The following is a 13,462-nucleotide window of genomic DNA, read 5'->3' on the forward strand; positions in this document are numbered from 1 at the left end:
AGAAGGACTAAGCTGGGGTCAACAGTGGCAGGTACAGGGGACTTCATATCCAAACTGTAGAAGCACGCATTCCAGGAGTGTTTTCCACAGGAACCAAGGCAAACGTCATCACCTAGGAGACCCGGTCGGTGTTGCTTATCTGTTTTTCGTTCCCTCGGGCAAGATAGGAGAAGCAGGGAAGCAGACAAGCAGACCTGGGGACAGTTGAGTGGACTGTTCTAGAATATGTGGGCCCTCAAAACAACCAGGAAATTGTGAAGATCAATGTGGAATCCAACTGTCCTGACACAACCAAGAAAATTAGCTGGACAGTGGATCTTTAGACCATCTTTGATCTGAAATTTGGCTTCTTGCCCTGTTCCCTGAGCTGGGTCTGCATGTCCTTGGAAAATTCCATTTCTTGAGAACTGTTCCCATCAGGAACAATTCATCTATGCATAAGAGTGGTCTTCACAGAAGTCATTTGGTTTAAGGCAACAGTTGGGGCCAGAGGTCAGCGAGAGTACTTACGAACTGGCAAAACAACTGCTACTTAGTGTCATCCTTCTTGGTTTTAGAACGTATTGCTAAGATGTAGCAACTGTGCATGAAGTATATTCAGTCTTCCCCTTCCTCCCCTCCCTTCTCTTCTCCCTCCTTCCCTCCGGCTCTCTCTTCTTTTCACCACAGGCGTTGAATGTTTATCCCATTACTACATTTAAGCCTCGTACTGTTGACAGAGACACTGCAGATGGTCTTCGAGTCACGTTTCCTCTGGAAGAGCGCAGGGCCCACCCTGAGTTCCGGGAGGCTGAGCTATGCAGGTGATAGTCCACATTGGGCAAGAAGCTGAGTCAAAGTTCAGTGACACTCAGGAAACATCTCAGGATCTGGGGAGGAAAAAGCATCAGAAGGGCTGGTGAGAAGCTTGAACCAAAGGTCAGCCACAGGGAGTGTATGGGGCTGAGGTGGGGTTGGGTAGGAACACACACCACCAGCCAGCCAAGACAAGAACTTCCTTTCAGAAGCCTTCAGGCTTTCCCTGGGGTGGGGATGGGGGCAGCTCTGTTGGTATCAGGCCTTGGAGAGCTGGGGAGGTTGAAAAGCAGAGTTTGAAGGAAGACGGTTCTCATGTCAAATACTTTTCTAACAGTGAGGAGAGGGATTATACTTCCTACTCACCCTTGTCATAGTTCTTTTTCTGTTGCTGTGATAAAACACCCTGACCAAAGTAACTTAAGGGAGAAGGAGGTTATTTTTGGCTTGAGGTTACAGCTCATCAGCTGAAAAGCTTAATGAGCTGGTCACAATGTGTCCACAGTCAGGAACATGAGGGTGCATGCTTATCCTTCCTCAGTTCAAGGTCCCAGCCCAGAAAAAGGTGCCAGTGGCAGCTCTTTCCATCTCAATTAACCTAATCAAGATAATCCCTCACAAAGGTGGTGCTCAGAGGCTTGTCTTCCAGGTGATTAATTCTAGATTAATCGTGTTGATAATGGAGATTAACCATCACATCCCCAACACAATTTTACAAAACTGTAACAAAAGAAATGCATTTCTTGATCCACAGGCCCCATGATGCCATGCAGCTCAGGCAGGTGGGCGAAATACACCCACGGGGGAGCCTGGGTCCTCACGGTCCAGCCTGCCTCAAGCATCCACGTGCCTTCAGGCAGCTGGGTGTTAATACGATGGGCAAGTGTATGGTGGTGAAATGGGAAAGGAAGAGGAGAGGAACGATTCGTGTGCTGTAGAGACAGTTCTGAAGAAGCAGGGGCTGGGATGGATGGGCTGATGTTGGTGGCCTGCTTGCTACCCTGGACCAGAGTGACGTCTGGGCCTGGGCTGCTGCCTATGGCCATATCTGGGTCTGCGACAGCTGGGGTCTATGTTGATGTCCCTAACCTGTGTTGTCACTCAGGGTGTAGGTCACCATCTGTGGCCATTGTGATGTCCATGGGCTGTGCTGCCACCGGGGCCATGTTGATCTGACTGCCCTGTGCTGACACCCCAGGGACACGATGATATAGGGCCTGGGTTGTTGCCAGGGCTGTGTCTGGGTCCATGCCCCTGCAGCAGCCAGGGTCTGTGTTGATGTCCAAGGCTTCAGTAACCACTGAAGGCTGTGCAGATGACTGGGTTCTGGTCAAATACCTAAGTCCATGTTGGTTTCCAAGGGCCATGCGTCCGCGGGAGCCATGCTAATCTGGATGGCCTGTGCTGCCACCTGTGGCCATGGTGACATCTGAGCCTGGGCTGTGGCGAGGGGTCATGTCTGGGTCTGCGGTTCTACTGCAGCCAGGGTGGATTTGAGTTGATGTCTGTGGCTCCTGATACCATCAAAGGCCATAATGATGCCAGGGGTCTGGGCCGTCGCTACCTGGGACAATGTTGGTGTCCAAGGGACACTCTGCTGAGGGGATAGCCTACACTGCCACCCGGGGCCCTGGTGACATCCAAGCCTGGGATGCTGCATGGGACCATGTCTTGGTCTTCTATCCTATCACAGTCAGGGTCTATGATGTCTGTGATCCGTGGTGCCTCCAAAGGCCACAGAAATCCCTGGGGTCTAGGCTGCATCCTGTGGCCATGCTGGTGTCCAAGGACTGTGCTGCCACTGTGTTGTCTGGGCTGATGATGTCCATGGCTTGTGTTGCCAGAGAGGATCATAGGAACCATGCATGTTGAAATCTAAGAGCAGTGCTGACCACCCTTGTCCCTCACTGGCCCCGGGATAGCCGGCCCTGCCCCTCACTGGACACTATAGCAGGGCAGCTGGCACCACCACTACCTCCCTCCCATTCGAGAGCTGACCCCAGCACTCAGGAGAGATGGCCCCACCCTGCACTATAGGCGTGGGAAATCTGGCCCCAATGGCATGGGCCTAGGAGAACTGGCTCTGCCCCTCACCTGAGGGGATGGTCCCAATGGTCTGGACCAACTAGCTCAGCTACCACCCAGACCTGGGCCTGGAGTTGGACCATCCTAACAGCTGCCCATCTATGACCTGCTAGGGCGCCTGAAGGGACTGGTCCTGCAGAACGATAACCTCAGAATCTCCATGACTCGGGGCAACACCAGGATATTCGAGAGGAGTTTCGATGCGGGTCCAGTGATGATGGTGTGTCAGAAGCCAGAGGCCTTGAACCTCTTGAAATGAAATGAACATTTTGTGGGTGGGGCTAATTGTTCAAAAGGGGTGCACTGCGTGACACCACACCGCAGCTCCTGATGTCACCAGGATGAACGAAGGAGTGATGGAAAGTTGGAGGAGTGAAGTGGGGTTTTTTTTTTTTGGTTGTTTTGTGTTTTAATTAATTGTGGGACATACTGTAGGGGTAAGGGGTGGATATGGAGGGACTGGGAGGTGGGTGGGATTGGGGTGCAGGAAGTGAAATTTCTAAAGAATCAATAAAGAACTTTACTTAAAATTAAAAAAGAAAAAAGAAAAGAAATGCATTTCTCTAAATTCACTGAGGCTAGAGTATCTCAGAGGCTAGAACCAAACACTCTCTCCTTAAGTGACGAAAGTGTACACAAGGGCATATAACCACAGACTGAATTATGCAGTCATTAAAACAAGTGATAGGGATAAAGACACAGCTCAGTTGGTAGGGTGCAAGCCTAACACGCACAAAGCCTTGGAATCGATTCCTATCACTGCATAAACTGGTTAAGACGGCACACACCTGTAATTTCAGCACTTCGGAGGTACAGGCAGGAGGATCAGAAGTTTAAGGTCAGCCTTAACTACATAGCAAGTTCAGTGCTAGCCTGGGCTACAAGAGATCCTGTCAACACAGAAAACCAAAACCCAAACCAACAAACACACACAGACACACACAGAGACACACACACAGACACACACACACACACACACACACACACACACACTCACACATACACACACAGTAAAATATAAGCAGCTTAGATTTGAGGCATAATGTATTTTCCTATATTGGCATCTGTCCCTCCTGTGTTTCTCAACCAATTCAGAACCACAGAGTCACTGGGAAATATTTATTACAATAATGTGTAATGAGACTCCTTTGAGTGACAAGTCCTGTTTGACTAATTAGTTCAGCCATATTTTTACTGTTAATACAAATGCGTTTACACTACTTAGATCCACTATGAAAAAAATAGTATTTTCCCAGTGCAAACATAATGTAGCAGTAAGATGAGCCTGGGGGTTATAAATACCCAATAAGTCACAACCATAATGATAATACTCAGATTTATCTTCAGAAGATAAAGGTTGAGTTTATCAAGAGGCCACAAGTGAGCAATAAAGCCTTCCTTATTGGAAACAGATAAATTGAAGATTTGGGGTGATCTTGTTAAAGACTCTGTAGTTCTTATTCTTCACGCCATCTCAGTTTCAAACAGCTCCTGCTCCCGTGCGGGCTGCTTTGCTGTGTCTCTGCTGCTGCTTCCGTGGCTCAGTCCTCCTCTCTGCTTCCTCTTCTCCCGTCCTCAACTCCTTCTTCATTTCTCTTCTTTCCACCACTTCCCAGTTCTTTCCACCTGACCATCTGACCGGCAACACGGGAAAGGAAGACGACATGCAAGTAAATTATGTATTTACTGACAGGAGAGAAAAGTTCAACACACACACACACACACACACACACACACACACACACACACACACGTTCGCTTTACCTACTCAAACCCTACATCTTGGTCAAGGCCACCGTGTTCATTGGCAAGGGCTGCCACAGCCAAGTGCCATGTGACTTCAGCAGCTGAAATTTATTGTCTCATAATGCTGGAGGCTAGACATCTAAGATGAAGATGTAAAGAAAGCCTGGGGTCTGAAGAGATAGCTCATTGGTAAAGTGTCTGCCAGGCAACTTTGAGGACCTGGGTTTGGAACCTCAGCACCCATATTAAAAACCCAGGTGTGGTTTGTTCATGTCTGTAACCAGAGCGTAAGGGAAACAGAGACAGGTAGATCCCAGAGTTTATTTACCGGCCAATTTAGTTAAAGAGTGAGCTCTAGGTTCAGTGAGACACCCTGTATTTCAAAGTCCCAGCCCTAGATGAAGAGCTACAGGTGGCCAATGGCTGCTGAGAGGAGGACCAGTCTCTCCCAAGGATGAGCTCCTAGATAGATGGTCCAATCCCAAGCTGTCAGCCCTGGACACATGGACATATGAGCAATGGTGAATGGACTCAGTAGGGTGTGAATACACACACACACACACACACACACACACACACACACACACACACGCACGCACTGAAAACAATTACAGAGGGGATCTGAATTTGGGAGGGAGAGCACACAGGAAGAGTTGGAGGGGGAAGAACTAGACTGTTGTAGATATAGTGCTCATCTATGAAGCTCTCAAAAAAGAAGGTGGAGAAACATTGAGGAAGACACGTGATCTCAATCTCTGACCTCCACATATGTGTGAACCCCGCCACATGATTATATACACAACATAAACACGCGCACACACACACAGAGTCAAAAACTGTTTAAGAAAATACGTCAACAACGTTAGCGTCTGAGGCGGCTGCTCTTTAGCTTTTGGGTGGCTGTCTCCCTTCCCTGTCTCCCCAAGGTCGTCCATTTGTGTGCAAAGGGCTCCCGTGTCTCCCTCCGAGTGGCCACAGCTTGGCCTCATACTTTTTCTCAGTTGGCCGGCTCAAAATGGCTGAGCCAAAAAGCAGAATACAACTTTTGAGAAAAGGATGTGACCTTGAGCATACATTCTTATTTTAAGAAGTTCTGACCCCGAGGGAATTTAAATTTCTGCCAAGTGGCTTTTTTACAGTTTTTTAAAATGCAGTTTTATCTTATTTAATCTTATGATTGAAAAGATGATTCATTTTGTTTATATTTCCCACATGAGGAAAAAGCAAACAGTTATTATTTGGACAGTAAAAATGGAGTTAGGACAATTTTCAAAATTTATTGCCTTTTTAATACATTGTTTTGAGACAAGGTTTCTCTGTGTATCCCTGGCTGTCCTGGAACTCACTCTGTAGACCAGGCTGGCCTCAAAATCAGCTCTGCCTGCTTCTGCCTCATGAATACTGGGATTAAAGGCGTGCGCCACTGCACCCTGGCTCAATAGGATTTTTAAGTGTATTGATGTGAAAGTTTTATATATATAGATCTGCTCCAAAATATTTATACATTTGGTTGAGATTTTGCTTATAGAGACCAGAATGGTTACTCTTCGTGATCAACTTGACTGATTTTCAGTCACCTACAGACAAACCTCTGGTGTCGTTGAAAGTGTTTTTGGAGAGACTCGGCTGAGGAGAGAAGACCCTTCCTGACTGTAGGAGCACCATCCAGTGGACTGGGACCCCACACTGAACAAAAAGGAAAGAAATAAGCAAGATGAGCACCAGCATTCATTTCTCAAATTTTATTTGGTGTGTGTGTGTGTGTGTGTGTGTGTGTGTGTGTGTGTGCATGTGTGTTCATGTACTCGTGTACATGTGGAGGTGTCAGCATGTGTATGCCAACGCTCCTTCTTTGCAGAAGGCCCATGTATGGAGGTCATAGGACAACTTGCAGGAGTCAGTTGCCTCCTACTATGTGGATCCTAGAGACTGAACTCAGGCTGTTAGGGATGGCAGCAAGCACCTTTACCGTCTGGGTCATCTTGCCAGCCCAGCATTCATCTTTCTGCAATGTGTTGAGCTTCTTTGTGCTCTAACGGGTGATTTCTCTGCAATGATAAACTGCATTCTCCAACTGGGAGCCAACACAAACCCTTCCTTCCTCAAGAGGCTTTTCCTCAACTGTTTTGCCAGAACAATGATCTGATGCAGGGATTTGGTGAACTCTAGGTGAAAACAACTAATGTAAGTCATAGTAACAGCACTAAAGGTAAGTCATAGTGACAATGCTCCTTTGCAGAGTAGATTTAGAACCCAGTGCTGGAAGCAAATCTTGGAAAGAGTCACCTTGCACTCTGCTGTGTGGTCTGACTCTCCTCCTGCAGCACTTTTCCGTGAACCTCCCTAACTTTGTAAACATGGTGGGGATGTCTTGTGCTGTGCCCACTGCTTCAAGAAGCCACTTGGCTATTCACACAGCATAACTATACACGGTTCCTTCTGAACCCACCCTGCTCAGACCTGGTTTGATTGTGTTCTCTCATTGGGTTGAATGTTCCATCTCAGACAAGAGATGAAATTTCCATTGTTCTCCTGGCTTTTTAGGGAAGTAAACCAAAATCTGCCTTATTGAAGGAAAGTCGTAATTCCTTTTTCATGAAAAATAAAAGTCAGACTGAGGAAATTCCATAATGAATTTATGGTAATTCATAGGTAATGGTTTATACTGTCTTTCAAGTCAGTTCCAAATAGAAATCAACCCTCATTACGGTAGAGCTGGTGATAAAGAAAGGACTGACTGACTGAATGCTTTCTTATTCAATCCTCGACAGCCGGGATAACAATAACAATGACAGTGGTGATACGTCAAAGGATAACAATAACCATGACAGTGGTGGTAAGTCAAAAGAGGCAAAGGGCTGGAGAGATCGCTCAGTAGATAGAGTACTTCTATGCAAGACTGTTGACCTGAGTTCAATCCCCAGAATCCACGGTAGAAAGAAATAACTGACTTCTGAAAATTGTCCTCTGACCTCCACACATGTGCCGTGGCACGGCACACGCATACCCGCATTTACATACCATAATAATAAATGAAATATTTAGAAGGAGTCAGACATTTGCACAGGATTCAGTATGTGAGAGGAAAGACTTCTTATTCTGGCTTGCAGTTGGCCAGGACAAACTCCATCGTGAGGGGAGGATCAGTGGCTGAAGAGGAGGCTGACTAGTCACTGTGTCGGGAGTCAGGAAGCAGGATGAATGCTTGTCACAGCTTCTTCTTTTTACTCAAGGCAGGACCTCAGCCCGTTGAGCGTTACCTCCCTTTGTTAAGGTGGGTCTTCTCACCTCAGTTAACCTAACCTAGATAATCCCTCACAGGTGTGCCCAGAGGTGTGTCCCCTATGTCCTCTCCAGATGACAATAGATGCTAACCCTTAAAACATCTATTTTGAGAGAGATCAAACAGAGACACTATGCCTTGGAAGGCAGACAGGGTCCCATTGTGATTACGGTGACTCTCTTACCAAGCACCAAAGGCCTTGTTGGCTGCTCTCCCTGTCGTATAGATGAGGATGTGCATTCGGGTTTAAGGGTTGGGCAAAAACTTTGCATGACTCTCTCAAAGTCACCCCACATAAGCAAGGGAGAGAGGGATGTTAACGTGTACAGCCGGGAGACTGTCAGACCCAATTCACCCAACACGTATCGATTTAAAGCCATAAAATCTGGGTAGGGGAAGAGTTTGCCAAAATGACAAGCTGGTTTTTTTTTTTTAAAACGTCTCTATCGTATTTCCTGGCCCAACTCCTCCAAGAACTGTCCCTGCTCTGGGCTTCTGTATCCTAGAAGGAAATCCACCTGCCAGAATGACTAAGGTCTTTTCCGAGGGTGACTCTCCAAACCGAATTAAAGGTTATTTATGTAAATATAAAGACATGCAAAAATTCCTCTCTCCCCATGATACAGAAACACCTTTCAGTTATGGTAGGAGGGGCCACTTGGGCTTTCCAAACACCCTTCCCCAGCATCCTCGTTTCAGAAAATAACGCTCTGATTTCACATCCCTCGGAGCACCTCCCTCTGTTGGCTTCTTGTGAATCTCCGTGATCCCTGCTTCCAAGGTCCCCAAGGACAGTCACCTCAGCGTGAGGGTGGGGTGAACCCACCCAGTCTAAGGAGTGAGAGAAGGGAAGAGGAAGCAGTCTGTCTCAGGGTGAGAAACTCCTGGCCAGGCAAACTTTCCCATATGTGGTTCACACAGGCTCCATCCAGACCCCGGGGCCCACCGGTTGTCAGAGCCTCTTTTTGATTCCCACCTCCAGCAGAAATCTTTTAGCGCGGCCAGCGCAGCAGGAACCTGTCCTTAACAACCACTCTAGTGTCACATCAGCGGTTCTCAGGAGTGTGGGCCACACTGTTTAACTCCACTGCTGGCCTCACCAGGGACAGCTTTGTTTGATTGTCACAGAACAGAACTTGTAGATCTCTCCATCATAAACGCACGCAAGCTCTCCAGAGCACAAACAAACAACCACGTACACTGGTAAATGTGTTTGCATTATTTAACCAAACCGGACGAAGCGTGTGAACAGCTCTGCATATAAAGTACCGCGGAGTAACTTGCCTGTAATCTGCCTTGTACAATACAGCCGTTGCCACTCAATCCACTCACCCGACCCGGACCCTGGAAATGTTCTATTTTTAGATGGGCTTTGTACATTACGCTATGGACAAAGAGCACTGTTAAATCCTTTGAATAGCAGCCAAAAAGTTGGGTGAGAACCTAGAAGCCTGCCTCCCAGATCGGCATGCTAATCAAGCCAGGGCGATCTCTAAAGATCCTGCCCTTTTGTCTCCACTGCAATATTCAGTGGAGGAGGCCAGCCTGTGGGGTGTGGGCGAGGGGCTGGCTTATCTATACTTGTTTTACTCCTCCTAGATAACAGGTCATTTGTCAGTTCTTTGGGGACTTAAACCGTCCTTCGGTAAAATCACTTTGGGAAAAGATTTGGCTATTTACCAAGGAGGCAGTGTGACGGCAGCGGGTGCGTCATGGAAACCTCAGGCGTGGTAGCTTCAAAGCTGCAGGGACCAGGTCACGTGACCGCTTGCCTGCCGTCCTGGCCCGTCCACGCTGACAAGCGTCTACCAGCCACGTGGCCACACAGGAAGGATGGAGAAGCAAATGCTAGGCAAACTGTCGGTAGGAAGTAGGTGGGGAATTGGGAAATAAGGCACTAGACGAGAAAAGGGTTGCAATCCAGGGGAAGATGGGAGACCTGAGATACTGACACTTCTGAAACCACTAAGAAATCTGCTGTTTCCAGAACTTGAGAAAAGCTGGGCGTGGCAGACACCACCGGGCTGATTCTGGGCAAAGTCTGTAAAGCTATTTTTAGCAGAGGGGCACACATCGTTTTCTGGTGTTTTGCTCCCATGTAAAGTGCTCATTTTTCAAGTTTCTTTCTTTTTTAATACATTTTATTTGTGGTGTGTGTGTGAGCATGTGTGTGTGTGTGTGTGTGTGTGTGTGTGTGTGTGTGTGAGCATGGTGTACATGTGCAGATCAGAAGGTAACTTGTAGGAGTCACTTCTCTTTCCACAATGTGGGCTCCAGGTAATGAACTCAGATCATCAAACTTTCGCTCTCTAGCCACACTGCTAGCCTCAAAACTTCTTGAACTCTTTCTTCCACATGACAGGGCAGGTGTACCGGACTGTGAGGTTTGGAACCTCCCCAGTGGCATATAGTTCGAGAAGCGTTTGCTCTGCTTCTCTATCAGTTCCTTATGGTGAGTTCTCCTCGGCCACTGAGCCTGGGGCAGCTGATAAAAGTAGAGCCCAAACACTGAGTTCTGGTCAGGCTCCTGCACCAGAACCTGGATGTTCTCACTAAACGTTGCACTACCTAAAAATGAAGAAAAGACTTTTGAGCACGTTGGTTCAAAAGCAGCCTCTGGATTTCAGTCATTTTATTATTTCCTTTACTTAGAAAACAAACAAACAAGTTCTCATTTAGGTCAGACTGGCCCCAAACTTATAGCTAAGGATGACCTTGAATTTCTCACCCTCCTACCTCCACCTCTCAAGGCTAAGATTATAGGTGTACAGCACCATGAGAGGTTTCTATGGTACCGCTGTACCCAGGACTTCATGAGTACTGGGCAGACTCTCTCCATTACCAACACCCCAGCTGTTTCTTCACTATCCCCAGTGTTAAAGGGTTCCTGTGTCCGTCACAGAAGGCTTTAGTGGGAAAGTGACAGAAGCAATTTCCCATCAAGCTCCTGTGTGCTGGGCTCCACCCTTACTGATGGCCCACACAGTTAGGTGGCATTGTCTGCTTGTGGGAAAGTACTGAAGCACACAGGAGGGTGCGAGACCAAAGACACTAACCAATCAGTGGCAGACAGGAAATTCCTTTCTAGGTTTGCTGAGCTCTTTCTGTTATACCAGGCAATCCCATCTGCAATGTGAACCTACGCTGTATATCACAGGACAACCGGTTTTGCTTTGATGAAACTGAGTTCCATATTGCTGACAGTTATTTTAACACATTCAATATGTTTATTTATTTTAAAATAACATTTGAAAGTATTTGAGTTCTCACTCGTAGTACTATGATTGCCTCCTGTAACTTTGAATTCCTTAGTATTTATAACCGTTCCATTTGTCTTTATATTTTCTGTGGTTGGTTATGCTAACTAGGGTCTACAGTAAAAGCTCGCTTTATAGGTGCAGAAGAAGATGAGAAAAGAATGTTGCTCCTAACTTTGAGCCATGGGCAGCAATGCTTTGCCTTCCAGCAGGAAGTTGCTGGCTTGTGTGCACACGTTGACAGACAGCAACCCTTTGGACAATGTCTGGGGGAGGGATGGGGCCAAGGAGGAAAGAGATGGAAGCTCACGAGGAAGTGCAAAGCAACCAGGAAGTCCTGGGAATTCCACACACCCTAGAAAATGGATTCTATAAGTGTCTGCTCAGCAGAGTAACTTGTTACTCCTGTGTGTCCATTCATCCTGCCAGTGACCACCACTGATAAGAGCAATGGGCAAATGATACCTGTAGCTCTTCACACGGATCCTAGAAAGCTCTTGGCTGCCATGGGGCAGGAGGTCTACACATACCACTACTTGGATTCTTTTTAACATTAGTTAGTTAGTTAGTTAGTGTGTGTGTGTGTGTGTGTGTGTGTGTGTGTGTGTGTGTGTGTGTGTGTAGCCCTAGCAGCGTGTGTGGTGGAGGTTACAGGACCACTTGCAGGACACAGTTTTCTCCTTCTGTCATATTGTTCTCAGGGATTGAACTCAGGCTTAATGACAAGTACCTTTACCTGCCTGGCATCTGGCCAACCCGTACGTGATGTTCATCTGCTTATATAATCAATTTGCATTTCTGTTTTGTCTGAAAAGGAATGTACATAGTATTTCCCTCATATACTCATATGGCTATTAATATTACATCTTGTTTATCATGATCAGCAAAGTTGCTCATTGCACTGGAATTTGCTTTAGGTTTTTAAAGGGACAGCTGCTGCCGTTCTTGGCATCCTGATGGCCGTGGCACTGAATTGTCCCCCAGCTCTCGTGCAGTGCACACTTCACCTTTCAGAAAGCTATTCCCTAGGATAGAAAGACCAGGGGAGAGCACCTTTCCCACGGCACACATTTTCTTTGCTCTCCTGGGCTCTGGAAGAAGGTGCATGAAAAGCAACTTCAAGTTGTAATCAATGCGGCTCTTCATAAGACAGGAGTTCCCTTTATTTACAGAAAAATTACTGTGATAATTTACAGTGAGACCACAAATGCTTGGTCAGTGCATAGACTTGCTTTCTACCATCTGTGTATTTACTGTCAAATTTTAATATTTTACTAGGAGAAGCTGGAGCTGAGTAAACAGGCAATGACCATTATATTTTATAGGTCCGAGTCTAAAAACCTTAAATATTCATATTATGTTTAGATAAATGTTAAATAGGGGTTACATGAAGGATTTTTAGTTGCATTAACTCCACAGGAATGTACCTGTAAGTGCAGCCCTTAATTGGACACAACCAGAGCCAGCACTTTTTGGGTCAGCAAATTGGGAGATGCATCTTTGTTTGATCTGGTGAGGGGACAGAGCTGAGGCTCCTTGCTATGCCTTAAAGTTCTACCCAAGCAAGGAGGAAGCACCTGCTGTTTCTCTCTAGATTTAAGTGTCTCTGTGTAGCATATATGGCAAAATTCAGAAACAATACTTTTTGTGTGTGTTTCCCATGCAGGTATGGAAAACTTGTTACAGTGCAGTACCAGGATCCATCCTAAAGTACAGCATGGGGATTCTGTTTAACTCTTTAAAAAGCCCTCATCCATGGAATAAAAGGGAGTGCAGCATCAGTGACTAAACATTAGAATCACAGAGCCAGCCCTGAGGTCTGTCATACAGCATTACTGTGGCCAACGTAGGGTTTCCCCATGTGTACACACAAACACAAACAAACACACACACACATGCGTGTGCACGCTCTTGCACACACACAAACAGATATACATAGGCCCATGCACACACATATAGATCCTTGTACACACATAAACACAGACGTACACAGGCTCATGCACACACATACACAGACACACACACAGGCCCATGCATACACACACAGAGGCTCATGTACACACAGACCTATGCACACGCGTGTGCACACACACACAAAAACACACACACAAACACAGGTCCATGCACACACACAAGAGATTCTCCAGCAGAGAAAGCATCCTTCTTATGGTTCACAAAGACACTCTCAGGCTCAGAACCTCTTGAGTGTGAGAAACTTCTTGGCTGACTCTCAACTGGTTTAAATCTGATAGAACATTTTCCCTTGGTTAGTTCTTTTTTGTTGTTGCTGTTGTTG

The 13,462-nt window shown here is 46.6% G+C and overlaps 1 long non-coding RNA gene across 1 annotated transcript; it reads right to left on the bottom strand.

The window, feature by feature from the left end:
- Nucleotides 1–4,199: 4,199 nt before the first annotated feature.
- Nucleotides 4,200–4,697, bottom strand: LOC131912359 (uncharacterized). Its single transcript, XR_009379606.1, has 2 exons — nt 4,645–4,697; nt 4,200–4,514 (listed from the first exon to the last, which is right to left on the bottom strand). It is a non-coding gene; the product is annotated as an uncharacterized LOC131912359 (long non-coding RNA).
- Between the last annotated feature and the right edge of the window lie 8,765 nt (nt 4,698–13,462).

This window comes from Peromyscus eremicus, chromosome 6 (assembly GCF_949786415.1).
Source record: "Peromyscus eremicus chromosome 6, PerEre_H2_v1, whole genome shotgun sequence".
NCBI classification, from domain to species: Eukaryota; Metazoa; Chordata; class Mammalia; order Rodentia; family Cricetidae; genus Peromyscus; species Peromyscus eremicus.